The 16,102-nt window shown below is 35.9% G+C and overlaps 1 protein-coding gene across 2 annotated transcripts in view; it reads right to left on the bottom strand.

Annotated features, from left to right (window-relative positions):
* Window positions 1-16,102, bottom strand: part of WWC2 (WW and C2 domain containing 2) — a 228,315-nt gene that overhangs the window by 116,707 nt on the left and 95,506 nt on the right. The window lies entirely within an intron of this gene.

Here is a 16,102-nt window from a genome sequence, read left to right as displayed (position 1 = left end):
GCTTTTGGAGAAAATGACATAGTTTAGAGGGAAGAAGGAAAAATAAAGGTGGGATCTTGAGAGCGACAAGGATATATATTGAAATGTTGGGACCATGGTAGTCTTGGAGAACTACTTTCCTTTTTTATGTGCAAAGATAGTTGATGGAGTTCACGTTATGACTATGTTAATTATAGTAATAAGATAGTCTGGGTAAGCTGACCTAATTACCGATTATAGCTGATAATAGCAAAATGGGATCCTTTTAGCATTTCCTCATAAGGGAAGAGAATAACTGGTTTCAGAGCTCACATCATATGTGTGTTTGTCAGCACAAATACATATTTGTATATAATTACATGTATATGTAATTATACTATATTAACATACTATAACACATACATAAATATGTGCACATACACATATGTATATGTAAATCATGGGCACAGAGTTGATAACTAAACATGGGAAACAAAGACATTATTAAAAGAGAGGGTAAAGATCCCTAAATGGTGTCTTTTGGACTATTATACCAAATATGCATATAGTATAAAACAGGTGAAAAGAATATATAATAATTATTCTAGTGTTTCAATAGCTACTGTTTTTGAGTATTTAAATTCTTTTCTTGGTACTGCAAATAGAAATAATTATACAATTCACAGAACTACAAGGACAGAGAATGTAGCCAAATGACGTGATCCAAGGATCTCTTGTTCAGAAGTGGAGAAATCAAGAATGACAACGTAGTGCTATAAAAAGGAGGAAAAAACAAAGTTGCTACAACTCTTAACAAAGTTCAGAAGTAAAAGAAAGAGATTTGGGGAGAAGCTCAAAACAGAAAGAAAGAAGGGGAGGAAAAAGAAAGACATACAAGTATGTCCGTTTTGAAGGGAGAACTGTTGAAATAGGCCATAATTAAGGAAAAAACAAAAGGAGATTGGGATCCATGGGGACAATGTCCTCTTTTCCCATCCTCACGGCAACTTTACTGTAAACCAAATCAGTCATGATTTTTTTTACTTTAAGAAGAATGCAAAAGTTGAAGATAAAGGAAAAATCAGCAAAAGAAATAGGTATAAAATAATTCATTAGGGTTCTGAGGACTGTCCAAGGACTAAAATAATAGAACGAGTTTTATTCAGATGCCCAAAAGGATAAATCTTCAACTAGGCTAGCCCTCTGGAGAAGAGATTCTTAAAGTATTTCTGTTTCTATATGATATATTTTCTTTGAAATTATATGTATTTTATACATTTAAAATCATTGTTCTAAAATGGGGTCATAAACTTCCCTGGATTGCCAGATGAGGTCCAGAACACAAAAGAAAGCTAAATATCTCTAGAGTCTTTTGGATTAAGATAGATTCTACAGTATTTGGGCTGGTTGTTGCTCTTGGAACCAATCTGGCTTCTACAAAAATGGTATTGGTCTGAACAATGGCAAACACAAATTTGGTGATGATTTCTCAGCAATCCTCTATCAAAAGAGGTTAGGCCCTCAACTACTAAAGAGGCATGAATGAGTCTAACTCCTGCCAAGCAAAAATATATTCTCACTTAAGCAAACACTCTTTGGTAATGCCTACAGTATTCAACTAGAAATTATTTATTTCTATATAAGCATACTTTAACCTCTTCAACACACATACATATTCTCTCTGTCTCTCCCCCCCCCCCCCCCATGTCTCATAGGAAGCACAGCAAATTTAAAATTTATGGTTATGAAGCAAAGGTAGGCAAATAATGCTGACAGTGCCAGAAATCCACATCATAAATCTCAGTCTACTATAGCTCTCAATTTCTATACGCTTATTTTCCGTTGCTACATTCTGAAACAAGTCTTTCCCAGTTCTTCTTAACCTTGGTTTTTTTCTCTGAGACCATGCTCCACTTATTCTGTAAATATCTCGTTTGGATATAGCTGTTTACACATTGATCTCCCTCTTCTTTTTCCCCACATACATACTGGATCATGTCCTTCTCCTCGGCAGGGGCTGCCTTTTCTCTTTCTTTGTGTCATTACTACTGGCAACACAGCAGGTGCTTAACGAGTGCTTGCTGATTGACTCACTGGATAAACTATGACATAACTTGTCATTTAAGTTTAAAATAACATAAAAAAATCAATTTATAGGAGACTTTCATTTTGCTTGCCATTTCATTATTATCTATTTAAGGCATTTTAGTATTTAAATACTTAAGTATTTAAGCACTGTGGCCAGCAACAAAGACTCTTTAGAACTAGTGTGGAGAATATGGCATGCCTTAATGCTTTGTTTTAGGATAGGTTAGGCCAGACCCAGCCTGACTTCAAAGGGCACAAGGCAGAAGTAGATCAAATCTCAACACTAAACTGACTTTATGCTAGAAAGCCTTTTTTCAGGCCTAGATTACTATTCTGCACACAAGTGGCTTTGCAGGGTCCAAGCCACTGTTTTACCTGTTTAACCTGGTCAAGCCCATTACATGCTCCTTCATATTAAAGAAAAGAAAAGGGAATCTTCTTTAAAGCAAGTAAGCATGCTTTTTTCATTATAAAATCAATGCATATAAAAATTTTTTAATTACCCAGATATAGAATGAGTATGGCTATCCAATGTCCAAAAATAAGGCTAAAGACGAGAAAACAAGAGAGATTACTTTGCACAGGATTAAGCCTTTGCAGACAGCATCATTGCAGATGATCTTAGAAGTGTGGACAATCCTGGGGCTGAGCAAAGAGCACCTGTGCTTTCTAGACAATATAATTACATAGCTTCAATTCTGAATTGGCATAACTTAGTTACTATGCCACTTAATTTATTAAAGTCAATTTCAACTCATATCCAAATTTACTGAAGATAAATTATTTAGTTCAGGCTAGGTTCTAATGGGACCTTGTCCCAAAAATACTCTCTTTGAGGATTTGGGATAGATCAGCAGAAATACTCCACTAGACTCTTAAATACCATGGGCAGGGGGGCAGCTAGGTGGCGCAGTGCACCAGCCCTGAATTCAGGAGGACCCGAGTTCAAATCTGACTTAACACTTCCTAGCTGTGTGACCCTGGGCAAGTCACTTAACCCCAGCCTCAGGAAAAAAAAAATACCATGGGCTATCTCAGTAAGAATCTCGGTAAGGGATGTTTACATTTTATGAAATATTTTGCACAATTCATACAGGAATTACAAAACAGGGTTTTTAAAAGTATCTTTGAAAAAGACTTCCCAAACAATGTTCTTTTATCTCCACCAAATGGATACATTTGCTGAATGATCTATGAAGACTTTACTTAAAGTAAATACTCAAAGAAAGTATGTTATCATGAAGGTATTAAAATGTGACAGCACAAAGAAATCACTCTATTTTAAGGCAAAAGGATTTGAATGTTGTCGATACTACATTAGTAGCTGTAGTAACACAATGAATAATGTGTAAACATCCCCATTCCTCATGGGAATTCACTATTCCACAAGTTCTTATGAATGTGAAGTTTAAATATAGGAATAAACTATCAGAGCTCACAACAAATGACAAACATTAGGCTGGGGAAATGTATCCCAGTTTAGAACTAATCTCAAGCTTACCTAATTTTCTTCCTATCCGGAAGGATAGATATCACCAATATGAATTTTTTAAATGACCTCATTTGGATTAATTTACTTTTTCATCATATCCGCAATGCATGCTCAATTTCCATGACCCCCTACCTCCTTCCACCACAGAGCCAACCACAGGGACAGTCATACCTTTGTTCTTCTTCCATGACCCATAAGTATTCTACTTTCATAATTCTGAATTTTTTTTGTGACTATAACCTTTTATCGCTCCATCTCTTCCTGTGCCTCATTCCTCTTAAGTTTATTCTATATTCTCATCATGATTTCAAGTGTCCTGCAACCCTTAGAACTGTCCATGCCATTATCCTGTTCTAGCTTTATTTCTTCTCTTCCCCAACTTGACTCTACAATTAATTTGACCTTAACACTTCAAAAAATCTAGGTGATACAGCTCCAGACCTGGGGTCAAGAAGACCCAGTTTCCTGAGTTCAAATCTGGCTTCAGATACAAGCTGTATCAACCTGGACTTAAAGTCACTTCACCTGCTTGTCCCAGTTTCATCGGTAAAGCAAGCTGAAGAAATGGAAAACACTTCAACACCATTTCCGAGAAAACAAGATCACTATTATAAGGAAAATGCTTCATGGGAACTTAGTATTCCACGAGTTCTTATGAATATGATCATGAAGTCAGACATGACTGAACAACAAGTACTTTGAACTGCTTTTTAATGTCTAATTCTATGCCCCTTGTCCCCTTGCTGTTTGGTCTTGAACTATTCCCACCATGCACTTCCCTCCACCTTTCTCTTATATTGAACAGTGTTGGAGGAAGTCATTGAACTAAATGAGTTCACTACAAATTTATACTATTTAATCTTAACTGGGCTGACGCTGCAGGACACAAAGCAATTTTTTTATTCCTTTCCACTTGATTCTCTATCATACTCTCCACTAACACAGCCATTCCAAACTTTGTCTTCTCTCCTCAAGCTTCCCAGGATATCATCTACCTTCTCAGAAGATCTCATCCCATATTTTGCTTCCCAGCTCTTAACACAATGCTTGCCACAGAGAAGGTACTTTGTAAAATGTTTGTTGATTGATTAGGGAGAAAATAAGGCTCAATCACCTAAGTTTTGTCTTCTTGTAATCTCAAAACCACCTATTCTCTCATCTTCCTTCTAATTTCTGATGAAGAGGTCCAACAAGGCCCCAGATTCCTATCCTTTCCTGTGTACTTTGATAGATTGCCCTCCAAATTATCCTCTCTCCTTCTAAATTTCATCAATCTCTACCAATCTAACAGTTTCTTCCCCATTACCTAAAAAAAAGACGTCTGGATCTCCCCAAACCATAAAAAACCCTCCTGACCCCAGTAATCCCTCAGACAATCATTCTCCACTTTACCTTCCTTTTTTAACCCCAAGTTCTGGAGGGAGGTGGGAACTTATAGTCTCCATTCCCTCCCTCTCATTTCTTTAACCCTGCATTCTCTTATCCTATCATTCACCAGAACTGTTCTCTCCAAAATTATCAATTATCTGTTAATTGCTAAATGTGATGTCTTTTCCCCAATCTTCAACCTTTTTTACCTCTCTGTTGAATCTAACACTGGTGACCACCTTCTATTCTTGAACATTTCTCCTCTCTTTTCTTTTCCATCTGACATCTTTTTCTCAGTCTGTTACTGCATCATTCCCCATACTATACCACCTAATATCACAGAATTTTGTCCTACACTCTCTCCCTGTTGTCCCCTCACTCTCAATTTATCCACTAACATGAGTTCCATTTCACTTTTATAATTTAGGCTCTGTCCTTTAACACACTATGTGACTGATTTTAGTAAGCCAGTTGACCACTTTTCCCTTCCATAAAATGAGAAAGCTGGGACTAGGTGATTTCTAAGGTTCTCCTATCTGTTCTAACTTGTTATCTTAAGTTATAATAGAAAATTTGTCTTTGATTTTCTTCTTAAAATAAGAAAGGAAATAAGTGAAATTAGTTGTTTCAGCTAACCTCAAAGAAAGTTAACAGTACCCAATGACATTCTATAAATACTATACGTACAGTCTTTGTGTTTTTAAAATTGTGCTGCAGAATTATCCTTGAGAACTGAAGCACCAGTATTCAAAACACATTCCTTTTGTTTTCTATTACTTCTGAAACTTGACTCCACATGGGCTGTATATATATATTGGAAAGATGCCAGCATTGTCTAATGTTCAATGGCCTTCTCTAAAAGGCCATGCTTAAATAATGTAGTCAAAAGGATCAATGCATATGTTGTATCAATTAAGAAACATTTAATTATAATTTGTTCTTTTTAATACCGCACTTTATAATGCTTTCAAGATTTACAGAGGCCCAACTCTCATAAGATCTCAAGTGTACTCCCCACCCCCAATCTGGCTTTTCCCCATTAAGAAGCTGGGAGATGGGGGTGGGAAGAGGAAGGTTATCCCAAAAAGGAACTTGAAGTCAGTCTGAAATAAGAGGATTTCATCATGTTTTAAATTTAACATTGAAACCCCAATTTTATATTTTGCCAGCTGTACAATGCTCATATCCATAAAGAGAATTAGAATTAAAATAGCTCTGATGGGTGCCTCTCTTTACCAAAGGAAAGAAAAAATAGAATCCAGAAGTCTCAAATTTCTCTTCTAAAATTTCACTTTTATTAAAATTTCAAATGCTTTATCAGTCTTTTAGATGCTATTTTAACAAAACTTGCCTATCTTTCCTTCAAAAACAACTTGAAAGCTGGTAGAAACACAGTAACAGCAATACATGGCATCCCTTGGGCTAATTAAGGGTGCCTAGGGAGAGGGAAGAATCACAAAAACTAGACTAGGAATCTAAGAAAAACTCCAGAGAAAACTAAAATTTATTGCTTATATTATATTACACAAGCTAGGTTAGCTTATTGAATTAAAAACAGAAAAGGACTACCTCTTCCCTGCTCCCCCCCCCCCCCCCCGCAATTGGGGTTAAGTGACTTGCCCAGGGTCACCCAGCTAGGAAGTGTTTAAGTGTCTGAGACCACATTTAAACTCGGGTCCTCCTGAGGGCTGGTACTCTATCCACTGCGCCACCTAGCTGCTGCAAAAGGACTTAAAAAAAAAAAAAGAGTTTATAAAACAAGATATTCCATCTAGAAATTCATTCAATTCAGTGAACATCTTTTAAGCATTTAGGGTGTGTGCACACAGAACCCAATGTTATGTGGTGGGGAGATACAAAGTTTAGACCAGACACAGTCCCTGTCCTCAGAGAACTTAAAGTCTAATAAAATCAAAGACATACAAAGTTAGCTATAAAACACAATGCTTCCCATTTCAATATTTCAAGGATCTGTCGTTTTATCAGTGTGTGAACTCACTCCTTTGTCAGAGATCGTAAGCTCTCTAGCTTCATCAGTTTTGTCAGAACATACATTTCACTATCACTGCTTCCAATGCCATGATACTCTTTCTGTAGAAAAATACACATAAATGCAGGGTAATCAGTTACTGAGTTATGAAATAAATCACTTCAAAAAAATCCAAGGGAAAGAAGAAAAAGAGAATGGAATGGAAAGGAGGGAGAGAGGGAAGAAGAGGGAAGGGAAGAAGGAGAGAGGGAGGAAGGAAGGAAGGAAGAAGGGAAGGAGAAAGGGAGGAAGGGAGGAGTAAAGAGAGGATAGAGGAGAATTTATTAGGCACATATCATATCCATGGTTATGTGGCACACTGGATAGAACGCTGGGTATGAAATCAGAAAGACCTAAATGCAATCCTCCTTCAGACATTTTCTAACCAACTCTTTCAGTTTGCTCATTTGAACATTGAGCACAACTAGCATCTACTTCATAGAATTGTTTTGAGTATTAAATAAAGTAGTATCTAAAGAGATTACAGATGGTTATTTAAATAGTAACTAATTAATTAATTATCACTAGCATCATCATTATCATTGCAAAGCACTGCATTAAATGCTTGAGACATAAATAGGGCAGTCAGGTAGCACAGTGGATTAAGTGCCAGGCTTGGAGTCAGGAAGACTCATCTTTCTGAGTTCAAATCTGGCCTCAGAACTTACTATCTGTGTGACCCTGGGCAGTTCCTTTAACCCCATCTGCCTCATATGTCATCATCTTCAATGACCTGGAGAAAGAAATGGCAAACCACTCTAGAACCTGTGCCAAGGATAGTCCATAGAGTCTGATACAACTGAAAAAATGAATGAACATGAACTAATAAAATAGCAAAGTAAAATCGTCTCTACCCTCAAGGGGCTCACATTCTAATGGAGAAGAGGGAAGACAATGCAGATGGAAGTTTTCAGATGAAAGTCAGATGGTCCCAAGGTCCTTAGAATCATAGCAGCAAAGCAAGTGGCAATACCTCTTTTTTAACATTAATTCATTTCTGTTTCTGACTGAAAAACATGGTGTTGAGAACCATGAAAGATTATTATCAATAAATTTGAAGGATGTGGGACATATGAATTTTGGACACGGGCCAGCTTTTAAGGGGGAATAAGAGATTTGACAGGCAAAGTGGAAAAAGGAGAATATTTGAGGTACTAGGGATTTCTGTTCATTGACAGGGAATAGTTTAATTTAGTTATCTGGAATGCAATACACATAGAAAGAAACAGTATTAAGCCAAGCTGAAAAAGCAGGATGATAAAAGACTGTGGAAGATCTCTAATCCTGAGCAAAGGAATATGGAATTTATTGTATCAGCAATAAGTATTCCATGTATTAGGGAAAATATTTGAGCAACTCTAAAAAAGAAGCATTGAGAAGAGAATAGAAAACTTTAAAAATGTATCAAGATTCTTCTCCTTGAACTAGAGATCATTATTGATCACAAAATAGAAGATTTTGATTACATCAAACTAAAAAGTTTCTGTACAAATAATACTAATGCAAACAAGATTAGAAGGGAAGTAACAAATTGGGAAAATATTTTTAAAAACAAAGGTTCTGACAAAGGTCTCATTTCCAAAATATATAGAGAACTGACCCTAATTTATAAGAAACCGAACCATTCTCCAATTGATAAATGGTCAAAGGATATGAACAGACAATTCTCAGAGGAAGAAATTGAAACTATTTCCACTCACATGAAAGAGTGTTCCAAATCACTACTGATCAGAGAAATGCAAATTAAGACCACTCTGAGATACCACTACACACCTGTCAGATTGGCTAAGATGACAGGAACAAATAATGATGAATGTTGGAGGGGATGTGGGGAAACTGGGACACTGATACATTGTTGGTGGAGTTGTGAAAGAATCCAGCCATTCTGGAGAGCAATTTGGAACTATGCCCCAAAAAGTTATCAAACTGTGCATACCCTTTGACCCAGCAACGCTACTACTGGGATTATATCCCAAAGAAATACTAAAGAGCGGAAAGAGACCTGTATGTGCCAAAATGTTTGTGGCAGCTCTTTTTGTTGTAGCTAGAAACTGGAAGATGAATGGATGTCCATCAGTTGGAGAATGGTTGGGTAAATTGTGGTATATGAAGGTTATGGAATATTATTGCTCTGTAAGAAATGACCAGCAGGAGGAATACAGAGAGGCCTGGAGAGACTTAAACCAACTGATGCTGAGTGAAATGAGCAGAACCAGAAGATCACTATACACTTCAACAACAATACTGTATGTGGATGTATTCTGATGGAAGTGGAAATCTTCAACATAAAGAAGATCCAACTCACTTCCAGTTGATCAATGATGGACAGAGGTAGCTACACCCAGAGAAGAAACACTGGGAAGTGAATGTAAATTGTTAGCACTAATATCTGTCTGCCCAGGTTGCATGTACCTTCGGATTCTAATGTTTATTGTGCAACAAGAAAATGATATTCACACACATGTATTGTACCTAGACTATATTGTAACACATGTAAAATGTATGGGACTGCCTGTCATCGGGGGGAGGGAATAGAGGGAGGGGGGGATAATTTGGAAAAATGAATACAAGGGATAATATTATAAAATATATATATATAATAATAAAAAATTAAAAAAAAAAAAAAAAAAAGATTCTTCTCCTTCACCTCCAAAGCACAGCAATTTTCATCAGGTGAAAGTTCATACACACACACACATGCATAAATATCTATGCATATGAGAGAGAGATTTACAAAATGTTTTACATGTTTTATCTCATTTGAGCTTCAGAATCACAATGTTTGGACTTCCCAAGTGACATACTCCATGTGTATTTCTGTTTTACAGAAGCACAGACAATGTTCAATGAGTTCTCCATGGTCATATGGCTAAGATGAGAGGTGAATTTCAAACTCACATATTTCTAGACTCCAAACACAGAGTTGAGCTCTTTCTATCACTTTAAAATAATTGTTATATCATCATAAGGGAATTTAGAGTTCCTTAAGGTGGACAGAGGACTAAATGTAGAGTCAACAGACCAGAATGTGGCAAATACTAGTTCCACCACTTACTTTTATTTATGGGACATTGGATAAATCCTTTATTATAAGCTTCATTTGTAAAATGAGGGGATTGCACTGGATCCCTAAAGTCCCTTCTACTGCTAAACCTATGTTTGCTTGCAAATAAAGAAACTGAGGTATATTAATTAATTTTAAAAGATTCCATCTTTAAGCTTTACTTCAAAATGATTATTTTCCATTACCAATGGTAAAGTCAAAACCTTAGAAAAACACTTCACAACTGCTGTTAAGCTCTTGCCTCCAAATATGGAAAAATTCCACAAAAAAGCCAATAAATGTATCATTTTAAGCAACTATAGTTTTCAAGGTCAAATCTTAGAGTATTGACCCAGATGAGACAGAAACAGTTTTAATAAACAAAACATTTCAATCCCTCATCTTTCATAAAAAGAAAAGAAAAAATGCTGAAATTGTGTAATGCACAGATATAGCATATGCGCATACCAGCTGTTAAAATAGGATAATACCATTTGCTCTCTAAACTGCTTTACAGAAATGTCTTGAAGATTAATGAGATAATGAACCTGGTTCTTTTAAGTGAGGAAACTACTTGCTGTATGTAATTTGGACACTTTAGGGTGCATCAAGTCCATCAAGGTACTAGGATATTATTAATGCACTAAGACAAAATGAAAGCTCCAAAAGTTTTATACATTCCTAATTATTTTCAAAAATATTATACATGAATTGTTTTCTAATTACTTATATATAAAAATGAATTTTAATTCCTGAAAAAAAAAAAAAAAAGCCTAAGAAGTGAATTGTGAAAAAAAATTCAAACCTACTATGTGAAGCACAGTACACAAGATATCAAACATACAAAGATGAAAAACAATATTTTGAAAGAACTTTATAATCTATCAGAGGAAAGAAAACACTTGCTCGTATAAGTACATATATAAGATGTACTGAGGACATAGGAAAGTCAAAAAGTTAAGGAAGGGGAAACAAAGGAATGAGCAGGTGCATTGGAAAAAAATCCAAAAAACATTGGACGTGGTACTTTATGTAAGGCAATGATTGCAATAGGAAGATGTTAGAGGATGTATACATTTCAGGCACCCAGGTCATGTCAGGAAGAAGTGCTTTGAGGAGAGACTAAAAAAAACAGGAAATTAATTCAGTGTGGATGGCAGAGAGTATATACAAGTAGTCAGTATGACATAAGCAATATGAAATAGACTAGGAAGGCAGGATAGCCTATCTTCACCTGTCCTATTCACCTGTCCAATGCCCTAATACATATGGAAACTAGGATCCTGAGATGTTAATAAGAGACTTGCCCAAAACCACGCAGGTACTAAGGGACAAAGTTGCCATCCAAATCCAAAATTCCTCTGGCTCCAGAGGGGCTCACAAAGGGGAAAAAAGAAAAAAAGAAAAAAGGAAATAGCCTTGAAAATTACTCTGAGATGGAGACAGAAAAAAGGGAAAAAAATTAGGGAAGAAAGATTACAAAATTGAATTATCTGGTCAGCTTCAAAAGGACAAGGATGAGGAGGACTGGAGGGCAAAGGAGCTTTGAGAATAAAAACTTTTACTTCCATTACAACAATACATAGAGAAAATATTTTTGTTATAAATGTAATTTTACTCATAGGAGAGGGAGCCAGATGCATTTGCATGTTACCATTCTTTAATTACTTCAAAAAACTTCAGTTTAGCATAATTATCAGAGATGGTCCCAAAATATGCTCTTACTGGGTTCTCAAAGATACTTCAGCAAAGCAAAATGTCTGGTCTTAACCCAACTGGGAAGTGTTTTAGGACAAGGGAAAAAAGACTTTATGCCTTACATCTGAGGACTAGCCTAGCTAAGTTAAGAATGGGTTCATCAACAAAAATCTATTGGCTACATTTCTTTCTCCAGGAACAGGTCTTAAAGCAAAACCAAACTGATTCTAATTGGGCACCAACAGATCCTAGATCAAGCCCCATTTGATGATTGTTCGGGTCCTGATTGACTCAGATTGCAATATGGGGTAAATAGCAGTCATTTCTGCTTAGACCAGAAAATCTAGTCTTCTCTTCCTAGATTCATTCATTTATTTAGATTTTTCTTGGGGGGAAAGGGAGGAGAGGGGAGAAGAGAAAGGTGGGAACTAGGTGAAAGAGGAGATTCTACGCCTCAATTGTCTCCTAGCCTTAATCACTGAGTGGACCCCTCCTCAGTCAAACTGAGACTTGTTGAAAACCTGCACTTAAAAAGGCCAAGGTCTCCCAGTGCATCCGGATCATCTCTAGTCATTTGGATCTATCTCTGGCAACTGAACCCAGATGGCTCTGGATGGGAAAGTGAGGCAGATGACCTTGCACAGCCCTCCCTCACTGAAATCCAAGTCACTTGCATGTCACAGCATCATCTCCCTGAAGTCATGGTCCCCTTCAAAAATGAAGGACAAATAACAACCTTAGATAACAGGTTTGACCACAAACAACTCACATAAAACAGTCTGCTGAGGGAAGCATAGAGTGATTTCAAGTTGCCTAGATGGAGATACCATAGCATTTAGAGATAAAAGCAATGGAAGGGAACATAAAATAAGACAATGGGACCACGAAAGGTTAAAAGACTTAATTGAGATCACATGGGCAGTAGTTATCAAAGCTAGAATTCCAATCAAATACTCTAATTCTAAAACTAGTGATCATTCCACTACATCACAGGAATCCCCCACAAAGAAATCAAAGATCTTATCAAACAGTGAAGTGGAGATCACATTAAAAATCCAACCAAACATCCACATAAATCCTCAACATTTTTATACATTAACAACACAATCCAACAGCAAGAGATACAAAGAGAAATTCCATTCAAAATAACGGTCGATAGTATAAAATATTTGGGAATATATCTACCAAAGGAGAGTCAGGAATTATATGAGCAAAATTACAAAACACTTGCCACAAAAATAAAGTCAGATTTAAATAATTGGAAAGACATGCAGTGCTCTTGGATAGGCCGAGCGAATATAATTAAGATGACAATACTCCCTAAATTAATCTATTTATTTAGTACTATACCAATCAGACTTCCAAGAAACTATTTAAATAATCTAGAAAAAATAACAACAGAATTCATATGGAACAACAAAAGGTCGAGAATTTCAAGGGAAGTAATGAAAAAAAAATTAAGTGAAGGTGGTCTAGCTGTACCTGATCTAGAACTGTATTATAAAGCAACAGTCACCAAAACCATTTGGTATTGGCTAAGAAATAGACTAGTTGATCAGTGGCATAGGTTAGGTTCACAGGGCAAGATAGTGAATAAAAATAGCAATCTAGTGTTTGACAAACCCAAAGATCCCAAATTTTGGGATAAGAATTCATTATTTGACAAAAACTGCTGGGAAAACTGGAAATTAGTATGGCAGAAACTAGGCATGGACCCACATTTAACACCACATACTAAGATTAGATCAAAATGGGTCCAAGATTTAGGCATAAAGAACAAAATCATAAATAAATTGGAGGAACATGGGATGGTTTACCTCTCAGACTTGTGGAGGAGGAAGGAGTTTGTGTCCAAGGGAGAACTAGAGACCATTATTGATCACAAAATAGAACATTTTGATTACACCAAATTAAAAAGTTTCTGCACAAACAAAACTAATGCAAACAAGATTAGAAGGGAAGTAACAAATTGGGAAAACATTTTTACAGTTAAAGGTTCTGATAAAGGCCTCATCTCCAAAATATACAGAGAATTGACTTTAATTTATAACAAATCAAGCCATTCTCCAACTGATAAATGGTCAAAAGATATGAACAGACAATTTTCAGATGATGAAATTGAAACTATTTCCACTCATATGAAAGAGTGTTCCAAATCACTATTGATCAGAGAAACGCAAATTAAGACAACTCTGAGATACCACTACACACCTGTCAGATTGGCTAAGATGACAGGAACAAATAACAATGAATGTTGGAGGGGCTGTGGGAAAACTGGGACACTGATGCATTGTTGGTGGAGTTTTGAAAGAATCCAACCATTCTGGAGAGCAATCTGGAATTATGCCCAGAAAGTTATCAAAATGTGCATACCCTTTGACCCAGCCGCGCTACTACTGGGCTTATACCCCAAGGAAATACTAAAGAAGGGAAAGGGACCTGTATGTGCCAAAATGTTTGTGGCAGCCCTTTTCATAGTGGCTAGAAACTGGAAAATGAATGGATGTCCATCAATTGGAGAATGGTTGGGTAAACTATGGTATATGAATGTTATGGAATATTATTGTTCTATAAGAAATGACCAACAGGAGAAATACAGAGAGACTTGGAGAGACTTACATCAACTGATGCTGAGTGAAATGAGCAGAACCAGAAGATCATTATACAGTTCAACAATGATACTGTACGAGGATGTATGCTGATGGAAGTGGATATCTTCAACATAGAGAAGAGCTAATCCAATTCCAATTGATTAATGATGGACAGAATCAGCTACATCCAGAAAAGGAACACTGGGAAATGAGTGTAAACTGTTATTTTTACCTTCTGAATCCAATTCTTCCTGTACAACAAGAAATTCGGTTCTACATACATATATTGTATCTAGAATATACTGTAATATATTTAACATGTATAAGACTGCCTGCCATCTGGGGGAGGGGGTTGGGGGAGGAAGGGAAAAAATCTGAATAGAACTAAGTGCAAGGGATAATGTTGTAAAAAATTACCCATGAATATGTACTGTCAAAAAAAAAAAAGTTATAATTATAAAATTAAATAAAAATTAAAAAAAACAAAAAACAACCAACCAACCAAACAAAAACCAAACAATTAGTCTCTTCTACCATAAAACTTTAATGTTTGACTCCTTTTTGAAGACAATCGGGAACTAAAAACAGACAAATGACAACAGAACTAAAACAACTAGCTTTTGGATTCTTTGAAAAACTATGATTGGTTTTAAACTCATAAATTTCAAAAAATCTTTCAAGTAGAAGTTTCCATAAAGTGAACAGAATTTCTTTTGAGCTGATTAAAAAGAGATATTAGAAACAATTTGTAATAATTGTTATTTACCATCTACATGACTAAAGTTGGCTTCCAAATATACTCTGGGTTACCCTACTACAATGGTAGTAGGGAATATTAATACTACCTGTATGTGTCTATTTTAAAAGCTTTACTTCAATAATTCAAATCCACTTCCCTCCTTCATCCCAACTTCACTCTATGCTTGAGAGTTATATGATTTGAGAGTTGGAAAACTATTGCATTGTAACTATTAGTGATTCACGATGCTGCATGTGTACCTGCTGACTTATTAGGAAATTGCATCATTTAATACTTCCTACTAGCTAATCTTCTCTGCTTCCCTACCTGCCACTGGATTGATGTGAACATTTCACTATTCATTTCTGATTGCTTCCTCAGCACATCACCTTTCTTTAGTCGAAATTACTGGAAGAGCAGTCTTCAACTTAACCTCTACTTAACTTTTACAAAAGTCTCACACAAAGATATTCAAAGCCTTCTCTCATTACTAGGCCTGTCTAACTACACCTTCACCCACTACAGATTTTCAGATGTGTGAAGCATGATTTCATTAGTTTTGGATCCTTTCTCATTACAGGAGAAAATGAATATTCATGTTTATAAAGATCAAACCTGCCATCTTTAGAAATATCCCTTACTGAGAGAGTTTTTATAAATGATAACTGGTACAAGTGTATTTAAACATATTTTGTATGTTTAGCTTTTTGGTTTTCTAAAAAAAACCAAAAAACTAATAAGTGTCATCAATCTAACCTTTCTTAGGTTTGACAAAAACAGTAGCAACTACCAATCTCAAAGGGAAGCTGCAAAAATTAATGACTAATACTTCACTTGTTCTAAAGTACATCTAATATAAAGATATCATACTATTGTCATGTAATGATTTATAATAAGAATTTGCCAAAGAGATTTTTTTGAAGTATGAAATATATTCCCAAAATACTTGCATTAATGAAATCCTTTCAGAAAGATATGAGAAATCTATCTGCTACATAAGCTACAGGAAAAGTGGCAAAAGAAGAAACAGATTAACTGCAAAGAGTAGAAAAGAGAACATGGCTCTTTCCTAGGGAGCAATCACCACATTTACAAT

The sequence above is a fragment of the Sminthopsis crassicaudata genome, chromosome 6, assembly GCF_048593235.1.
Source record: "Sminthopsis crassicaudata isolate SCR6 chromosome 6, ASM4859323v1, whole genome shotgun sequence".
Classification (NCBI taxonomy): Eukaryota; Metazoa; Chordata; class Mammalia; order Dasyuromorphia; family Dasyuridae; genus Sminthopsis; species Sminthopsis crassicaudata.
Note: the sequence above shows the minus strand (reverse complement) of the source record. Positions and strands in the feature narration are given on the sequence as shown.